This window comes from Montipora capricornis, chromosome 5 (assembly GCF_036669925.1).
Source record: "Montipora capricornis isolate CH-2021 chromosome 5, ASM3666992v2, whole genome shotgun sequence".
Lineage (NCBI taxonomy): Eukaryota > Metazoa > Cnidaria > Anthozoa > Scleractinia > Acroporidae > Montipora > Montipora capricornis.
This window is the reverse complement of record NC_090887.1, coordinates 625,001-635,000: the sequence shown is the minus strand read 5'-3', so window position 1 is coordinate 635,000 and position 10,000 is coordinate 625,001.

Sequence of the window (10,000 nt, the reverse complement as noted above, 5' to 3'; positions counted from 1 at the left end):
TTGCCTTTGTTGTAGTTAACCACAGCGGTATTATAAAATAGCGGGGAAAAGTAGCAGGTGGACACGAAGCTGCGCAGAGGGCAATCTCGTACCCAGAGTCCTCGGGCTTCTGGGCCAGCGGGTGACCGCCCGGAGAGACTCTGGGATACTCGACGTGAACGATATTTTTGATTGGTCGCCTGCGTAACAGTGGCAGTCCGACAGGAAGTCGGTAAGTAATTCGGAAGCCCCAGAATTTGGAGGGAGATTCAAAATCTAAAACAAGTTTCAGTGCTGATTATTTTTTCTACCTCAGAAATATATAAATCACAAAAATAATAAAACAACGAGGTTTGAATTATGTCATATACCGCACGGAAATTTTCCCACGCTGCTAAAACTGCTAAAAAGTGATTACTGTTGCTGTTGCAAAAGTACCGCGGGAAAACATTACATCAGTCTCTTTGAGGAGAAATCCGTGGAATAAGGTCTTGTCGAAGCCATTCATTACGGAAACATCAACTTGTAGAAGAAGAGGACATTTGTGTCGTTTCCACAAAAAAAAATGTGTCGATCGTGTTGCTTGCACGATGGCATTCTCATTGCATTCTGTACGGTGGAATGTACGCTGAAACACCAAAAATACACTCACCGAAAGCGTCAGAGGTTTCATCTTCACTTGCTCTTACAGCAAGCCAATGATCATTTCTCCAGTTTCTTTGTGTGTAAGGCTAAAATTCTTGTTTCTCAAACACTTTCAACCCGCCATTTCTACTGTTAACGGTTTTCTCTTTTCTGCTTCCGTTTAAACTCAACCATACGTCATAAGACCGGAACCCACGTTTTCTGGGAAAATGGAGTCGATTATCCCAGAGTCTCTCCGGGCGCTCACCCGCTGGCCAAAAAGCCCGAGGACTCTGGGTACGAGATTGCGCAGAGGGAGGCCGTTAAAATTGTTTCAACAGGGAGCAGTTTATGGATGCAACGCCTTTATTGCGAGGATTAATGATAGACCACCTGTTCGAACTTTCCCGATTACCAAGTCCTATTGGCGCTAATGGAGAAGTACAAGTTTATGTCTTGTATGACGCTAAATGTGATGAGTGTTTTAATGTTCAGCTATTCATCATTCTGACGAAAGAGAGTGACTTATAAAGTGTCGAAAACACTGAGTTAGATTAACCTTGCTACGGTCGGTTATTGACTTTAAAATCCAACGCCTCATTCCCAACCACTGATTCACGGAGCCAAAAGCAAAACCAATGGCGACTTGGGCACATTTATTTTCCCTCGGTTACTACTAATCCGTCGTGTGAGGCGAGAGTTGCCAAACATTGAAAATCTCTATTCCTAGTTTGATCAGAAATAACACACAAACAGCGGTGACAAACATCAGATATAAACGCATCCTTTTTGAAATTATCTTTTACTTGACGTTTCGCATGCTTCTGCGTACATCTTCAGAAGTGACGGTTAATACAAAATTGGAGTTTAGATCGCGATCATCATTGTTTAGAATTATGTTCCACTTCGGTTTTTCTTCACGAAGTAAAGTCCAACACCTCCCCATTGAATTTATTATAATTCAAAAAATGTTCAGGAGATGAAAACGTTTTAGTAGTATGCCACAAAACCTTGAACGGACATCGAAATAGCTGTTTTCCCTTAAGTGGTGGTGTTAAGTAATTTTAGCTCTTTTTTGTCAACTCCTCCAAAAATGTTTAATTTCTCCTTATGTTTTTATTGTTGAATTTCTGGTTGAGTTATTTGTCATCAATGATTATTTTCTATACTTAAATGCAGACCATAGTCCTTTCAAGCATTGTAAGAGACCTTTTTCACACAGCTGCCATTTTGAGTCCGTGGGCGGGAAGAAAGGCGTTGTCTTTGCGTGTCTAGCCTCACACTGAATTGGAGGTTAGACATACAAATCTTCTTTTTGGACTATGCCTGAAAAGGTCTATTGCTTCACAGTTCCATGACTTAACCCTTATTTTCAGATTTGGCGGAAAATGTATCTAGCCTGGTACATGTCGCTGCTCCCGTGGTTTTGTGGGTCCGCAATGTCAAGAGAGATGTTACGTGGTGACTGACTGTTTGGATGAGGGACGTTATATAGGACTTTCCGTCTGTGGGCGTTTCTCCAACTTCCTTCAGAGAGGGTTTTTTTTTTAATTCTAAGAAAAGCTGGATTTTGACTCGAAAAAATGTATTTTTATGTTTACTTTCGTGTCCTCTTTTTGAAAGTAAAGAGGGATTTATTTATCGCGATCGCACTTCCAAACTGCACAACAGATAAGATAACATTCGCCCTTTCCCCTCCCCCCCCTCCCCCCCGCGCCGAGAGGAGAAGAACTAATGAAACAAATAACTGAAAAAAACGCATCGCTTATCTTCCTTTCAGATTATAAAAGTCTTTTAAGTCCCTATGATGCTTATTTTTTACCCGTATCTATAGTATCTGGGGTGTAGTGCTTCAAAACATTTTCCCTTATAGTGTATCGACGCGTTTTTGCGAGCTTTTAATTTTTGGCCGAGCCCGTTTGGGTCCTGGTAACTAATGACGTCAAAGAGTCAAGAATATAATTCGATTCTGAATCGATAGAACATTCACAGCATCAGAAGAACAACTATCATCCGACATTTCCATAAAGCCTTAACAAGAAGCTCAAGATTTTCAACAAGACTATTCCAACACCGTTGCACATTTTTCCTGAAGAGATGCGAAAAAGTTACCTTTTTGACGTCGTTAGTTACCAGGGCCCAACTGGCTCGGCCAAACTTTTTTGCATACATACAAATCAAGAAAAGTGTAGATACACTATTGTTAAAAAACTATGGGGGAAAGATTTTGGAAGTACTACACTCCAGACACTTTAGATATTTAAACGAAAAGTTAAAAAACGGGCAAAAAGTAAGCGTGCAATGGGACTTGAAAAGTTGAGCGCAGAACTTGATAAAGATTCACAATCTTAATGATTCTACTTTCCGGCCACAGGGGAAATCAAATTAATTTTCTGATTACAAAAGCGTGGAAAGCGTGCGCCCACATTTGCCTTATGATGTTCATCCATATATTCAAAGAAAGGGCTGTGAATTATTCGTATGCGGTTTATGAAATTAGGGAGTTTAAGATCTATGACGCGACGGCAACGAAAACGTCACAAATTTTGCATATTTAATGAGCAAAAACAATAGCTTTGCACGCTGTGCACGTGCATTTTTTATTTTTTTACATTTCTTTCACGTTTTCGGCAAATCTACGACGTGAAATGACGAATTCTCAAGTTTTACGGAGAACGTGAACAAAAGGCAGCGACTTTGATTTTTCTGTCGTAGATTCAATATCGCACCTCCTAATTCAGTTCCTGGGGAGTTACACTAGTTTTTAGAAGTTAGACAAGCCGACATAACGACGAAAAAGATTAATAAACCTGAACTTGCAATTTTAAATGACGTTTTCGTTAATACTCTGTGGACGAGAGTCGGAAAGAGAACAAAGCTGGACTTTTAATATTCGCTGGCATTACTATGAAGTTCGGAGGACTTCAAAGTTTTACTAATTTCCACCAACGATAATCAGAGGTAAGTTTGCGTATGTAGAGGATATTACATGGCTGCTTGGAGATACGAAATTTGTCTTCGAGTGTTAAGAAATATTTCACGAGTGAGCGCACTGAACGAATGAAACATTTTTCCACAAGATAAGAGAAATTTCGTATCTCCAAGCGGCCGTGTAATATTCTATTTATTAAAAAACACCAAAGAAATTCTAAATCATTACACGAAAGGCATCGAAAGGTGCGATTTTTTTTGTAGCCGTAGCAACAGTGATCTTTTTACGTGTAAAGATATCATGTTTTCGCGCGAAAACTTGGCATGGTATTTCATTGGTGTTTACATAATAAAATAATATGAGAAAAGCGTTTGATACAAGGGTACAGTTGACTCAAAATGTACATGCGCTCGAGGTATCGTTTCAAATGCGAGGACCTGGCGAGGACAACATTTTGTTGCCGTAACGTTTTTGAGGGAAAAGAAAAAGAAGGAAAACTGTGACATACCTCGAGTATGCATCTTCTTACTTATAAAAACCTCGAGCAATAATCATCTGAGACAAAGAGTTTGTGTTGCCCGGTGATTTTTAGGTTTCCACTAATTTAAATTAGCCACTATCAAAAATACTCTCAATTTTTGTATATTAGCATTGTTTTTATTTTCTCTTGGGACTTACAATGGTCCCTGATCTCCGCTCTCGAAGAGCTGAGAATGCATGAAAAAATGAAAACCTGATCGGAAAATGTGATTTTTCCCTGGGAGAAGTTGGTTCCTTCTTCGCTTCAAGAGAGTAAAACGACTGCGAGAAACCGTTAGATTTTCCATCGAGAATGTGCAAGGTATATCACGCTCCACGTGATGCGTTTGACATCACTTCGTCTTATTTCGCGGGAAAAAATGGAATCACGACACAACAGGCTCGCTTAAACCCGGCAGTAACATAACTAAACGCATGCACAAGTGCCAAAACAAATTTACTAACTCGTTTTACCTTTTTTTGCGTCACCAGTGCCTCGGATCGACCCAATGCTCTGGGAAACTCAGTGTAGGAGAAAATGCGCCGTAGGGTTCTTATAGCCAAAAATTGGCTCTTTGAACTCTTACGGCGCTTGCTCACTTCTCGTGCTAACATGAATGCACCAATCAGAGACACCTTTGATTGTTCTTCACGAAAACCAATGAGAAGACACTTAATTTCAGGGTTCCCCAGAGCTCTTCTTTCCCTCAGTCAAGAGAAGAGCTCTGGGGTCGAGATTGGTTTTACCGGTTTACATTTAATTTGTTCGCCCTCACTCAAAGAAACTAGCGCTTCCGCGCAGTGGTTTCTCCCCGAAAAGCGCAGGAGAAACCAACTACTCTCAGTGTACATTTTCTGATAGTCGGTTATTTCTGAAGAAACCTAACGCTATCCGATTCACTATCTTCCTACTCACTAGTCAAGAATTCTGGAAATGGCTGCAACCCTCAGATTATTGAGTATCGGCAAGCAGGTTATTGACAACGAGTCAGGCCTTCTGAAGACAAAAGGCCTGGCGAGGCGGCAGCTTATAGAGCCGCGAGAAGATTTTTAGGCGGACGAAATCTCAGAAGCGCTTCAAATTTGAGTGTAATGTAGACCAAAAGCTGTAATGTAGACCAAAGCGATGAAATGTTGACCGTAGCGATAACCAATGAGAGTGGCGCACGAGTACGCCGCGTGATGTTTGCAGCCGCCAGATCACGCAAGCTTGGCTCGTTGGCACTTTAGCGACAGCTATAACTAGTTTATTAATCTGTGAATTCGGCACGCCCGATGCATGATTTTCCATCGTTTGATGGCCTTACATGCAAGCAGCGACATGGCTTGCTGATTTTCCTTGTCGTTATTTTCTTAAAACAACTTAAAATAAAAATCATTAATAGTATTAACAATTTCTACTTGAACTTGCAACATGACGCGATTATGAGCGAGGATTCTTTATTCAAGTAATAGTTCGTCAAGAATTCCGTGACAAATCAGCCGAGCACTAAGCAGTGGTTAAGTGTTTTAATACTCTGAGATCGGTACTTATGATTTAGTGATAATACGCAAATGTTTCCGCACGCAATACGCAATCGAAATAAAATGAAACAAACTTTGAAAGCGTTTGCTTACATGTCTTACGACGACGTCTTGCAATTCCGTGTAAAACTTAATAGATTATAATGTGATAAATACGAAATGAACTCAAAGTTGTTCAAAACACATCTCATGAAATATTTGAGAGAGAATCATGATGTAATAAGAATATGTTCTGAAAATATGAGTGAAAACTTTGAAACTCTTACCGCCCAGGCCCGGGTTGCTCAAAGAATGGCTAGTCCTAGTCAGCGTTAAATACCATGGAAACCTATAGGTTTTGATTCCTCTTAACCAACGGTTAGCGCTAACTACGCTTCGAGCAACCGGCCCCAGACTGACAACGTTTCTTAACCTCGGGTTCGTCCCCCGCCTCGTGGGTAAGTGGTAAACTGCGCTCGCGTAAGCTGGCGTAGCTCACGAATCTGTAAGAGATGATAATATCGGCTTTTCTTGGTTAAAAAAATGTCGGCTCAAATGATTATAGATACAACAAGACCCCCTGTGACAAATTAGATCAAATGTATCTTTCATATGCATATAGAAATCGATGAAAAATTTAAGCTTGCATGAAATCGGCTATTATAGGGGAGCAAGGGCCCTAGGCCTGTGTGAATAAAAAACGGAACTGGAGGAAATCTATTAGCTGGTTTTTACAAAGCGGGATTTAGACAAATCAATCTCATCTGGTGCTAGCAAAGGGATTTGATAGTCGGAGCATGCGCAATGATTTCCACTCCCCTACCACTGTGTACCATGCCGCCACACGCAACGAAAATTTTCACGACAAGATGGGAGTGATGCCCTGTAGATGATAATAAAGATACCTCGGGAGTTCCAATACTTTTTTCATGCAAGACCCACTCAACGAGGTTGTAACAACACGTGCAACATTAATGAGATTTTCTGTTGATTATTTTGTTGACAGAATCACCATATGCACAAACCTTTCCGGATAATATAGGTCTTCTGTGCACCAGCAATCTACTCGTTTCCGTTTAGCTAAGTCGATTTCCGTATACATTAGTTTCTCTTGCGTGCTCGCCTTAGCTACCTATTGCAGTTTTGCGATCCTCGTTACGTTTTAATGCATTTGCAGTCATGAAGGGCTATGCATTGTTTACTGATCTAGCAAGGTGTATGGACCCTGTGCGCGAGTATGTGTCCTTTTTTTCATCTGTGAAAAATGGCAGATCTTTTAATGGTTAGATCAAAGTTTATAAATGGATAAAAAAAAATATTAAATGAATAAAACGATGAAAGGAAACAAATGAGAACATAGCCTTTTAGAATCAAGAGCACCTAACCTAACTCTGAGCACCTAATTGAAGTACCTTGCATCTTAGAAGAATCATAACATCAAAAGATAAGCTAGAAATTGTTTGTCAGCTGGTCTTCCTTTAGTTTTTCCTTCAGCTCTGTCGTCTTCGACATATCAACAAGCCATAGAGGCGTATACTTTGTAATTAAGTGGTTGACAAATAGAGGAACGTTAAGTTCTATAATCTTTATGCTTGCTCTAACACGTAACATTTCATTTGATTCCTATAATCCTCTTACTATCACCCGGGATTGGTTATCAAGGCCGACAATTTGATTAATCACACCTTCATTTCGTTAAGAGAAAGAAAGAGGACTTGAAAAATCCTTGGAGGAACAAGTAAATTTTTCTTCGAATAAGGCAACTAACTCTAGTATAGGTGTCCTGATGTTCAATATCGATAGTTTGATACTTATTTCTTTGTGTCTGACGTATAGAATCTACCACCGATTACGTAACAAAGAGGCAATCGTATAAAGCAAACGAGGAAATTATAGGCCTGTGCCCATTGTGTGAATTGGTCTCTGGCAGTTGGTTGGTAAGTAAATTGAATTGCGTCTTGCAGTCGATAAATCGACGTAGATTTTTAAGCTGCGTGGAGATTGGATAGGGTTTAAGAGGTGACTGACTGGAATTTAATTACTTTCGGAGGGAACCCTTGAGTTGACAGCAAAATAAATGAACAATAGATAAAGAAATTATTCAAACAAGTAATGATCGATTAACAGTGAACTTCGTTTGATTCGTGTTTTCATATCATTCAGAGATATAAACGCAATTATGCATGTCGAGGATTGTCCTCTTTATTACCAAATAAAATTGCAGTGTAACAAGAGAGGAAATGAAGAAAGCAAATAAATTGTAATATTGTATACACCACAGTCTATCCGTAAGCAAGATTTAAACTGACAAGGATGTAGGACACCATGATCTTCTTTTTGTTTTTGTTTAATTGACAGCTCAGTGTCATCTCGGAAATACATAATTCATGTCCCTCTCCAGACGAGGGGGGAGGGGGGAGGGGGGAGTGGGGGGTGTGGGGTTATTTTCTATTATTACGTTCCAATGGAGATGTGCCGCTGGATTGGGTCGCACCAGTTTCACGACTGGATTGACTATAATGGGGTAGTATTTTCAACAGAGTTACTAGAATGGAGTCGTAAATTCTATGTATTTTGGGGGTAAGAATTCGCGGTAAACAAACGTTGTTCCAGAATCATCTATATTTACTAGTCGGATTACATTCCATTTTAAAATTACAAGCAGTCATTAAGAAATAGCCCTTACGAGTGATGACGTCTGACTAGCTAATTCATCACCATAACCATAGCAAGGAAGGCGTATTTTTGTTTTGGCAAGAATTATCGGCCGACATCTTGGATAGCGTGAATAACAGAGTCCTGAGGCGAGTCAAAAAAATTGCATTGAGAGGAGGAGCTTCGAATTCCAAAATCAAACTTGTAAATTTTACGTACTTGTAGACAATTTTTCATGCAAGGGCCAGCTGAACTAAGTGGAAGCACCGGATCTTAGCTTAAGCTGAATTCCAAAGGAGCAAACTTGTATATTGTGAATAATTTTGTGCAATCGAGGTTTGGTGGTGAATCTTGAGTGTATGCCGTAATCATGCATAACGCCTATTGCATAAACAGAAGTGACTAAGTTGGGGTCGCTAAAATTACATTTACCGAAAAGTGGCAAAGATGAGGTCTGTAATTGACCATAAAACAAATCAAAACTATAAAGGGGTAGGGGTTCCGAGAGGGCAGAGGCGCATGCCCAGCGAAATTTGCGGCAAGTACACAAAACACAGGTCACAGGTCATTGTTTTTTACCAATACAGAAAGTATCCGAAACATTCATAAAAGCTAACCTTACGCCTAATTAGGCCTAAACAAACGTTTTTAGGCCTAAGGTTAGCTTTTATGAATGTTTAGGATACTTCTGTATAGGTAAAACAATGAACTGTGACCTGTGTTTGTACTTGCCACGAAATGTGACCCAAGTAAAAATGTAAATGCTTTGTTTATAGAGGAAGTGCACTAAGCTGTCAAGGTACAATCGTGGGCAGAATAAAATGGAACAGCAAACCCCCACCCCCCTCCCCCCCCCCAAATCAAGGATGAAGCCGCGCAAAGGCCAAAACGCGCCATTTTCCCATCCTTGATTTGGGGGGAAGGGGGGGGTCCAAATTTCCCATCTATTTTGTCCAAGATTGTAGTTCACAGGCACTCCACTTTTAATAATCTGAAAGAAACAATTCTAACTTAACAGAAACACGATTAAGAACCCCAACTGGCAGGCGGCAACCAGTGAGCTATTTACAAAGCGTGGTAGAATTGAATCCGGGACAACCGGAAACAAATCCAGACCAGAGGTTGGAACGCCCTACCCACTGGCCCCCGCCACCTCCCCCGGGTCCGTCGTCGCCACCCCCCCCCCGGTCAGTCCAAGTTCACCAAATCTTGTTTATTCAACAAACAGGTTACTCAAGAGTTTGCGTTTTGTCACTGTTGTGTTATCAACATTGAAGAGGTTCAATTGAAGACCGGAGGACCAAGAACTTTAAGTCGTAGCTTAACAAGTAAGTATGTCATACTAATTTATGAGTATTATGTTCTGGTTAAAAAAATACCCTGTCATGACAGAATTGGTCTCGATTTGCTTAGGAGGAGCGTAAATTTCTAATGGCTTAACAAACTTCATTGGTTGAGTTGTCTAAATGTCTAGTTAAAATGAACGCAGGGCAAACCGAAACCTAAACCCTGATTTATGGTGAAAGAGATGGTACAACGCCAAGCATATCCCATTTCACAGAAATAATGGGACCGTAAAATCGTCCTGTTTTGCTGGCGAAAATAACACCATTTCATCCCTTGGTTACTTTCAAGCCCTAGAATCGGGCCCCGCATTATTTAACAATTTGGTCTTGAGGATTTGATTTAAAAATCATGAAAATTCATGATTTGGGAAAACGTTCAACTGCAAATGAAAAGCAGATTTTAATTCAGTGTTTTGGTCCATGCCGGTCAAGCTGTGATGAT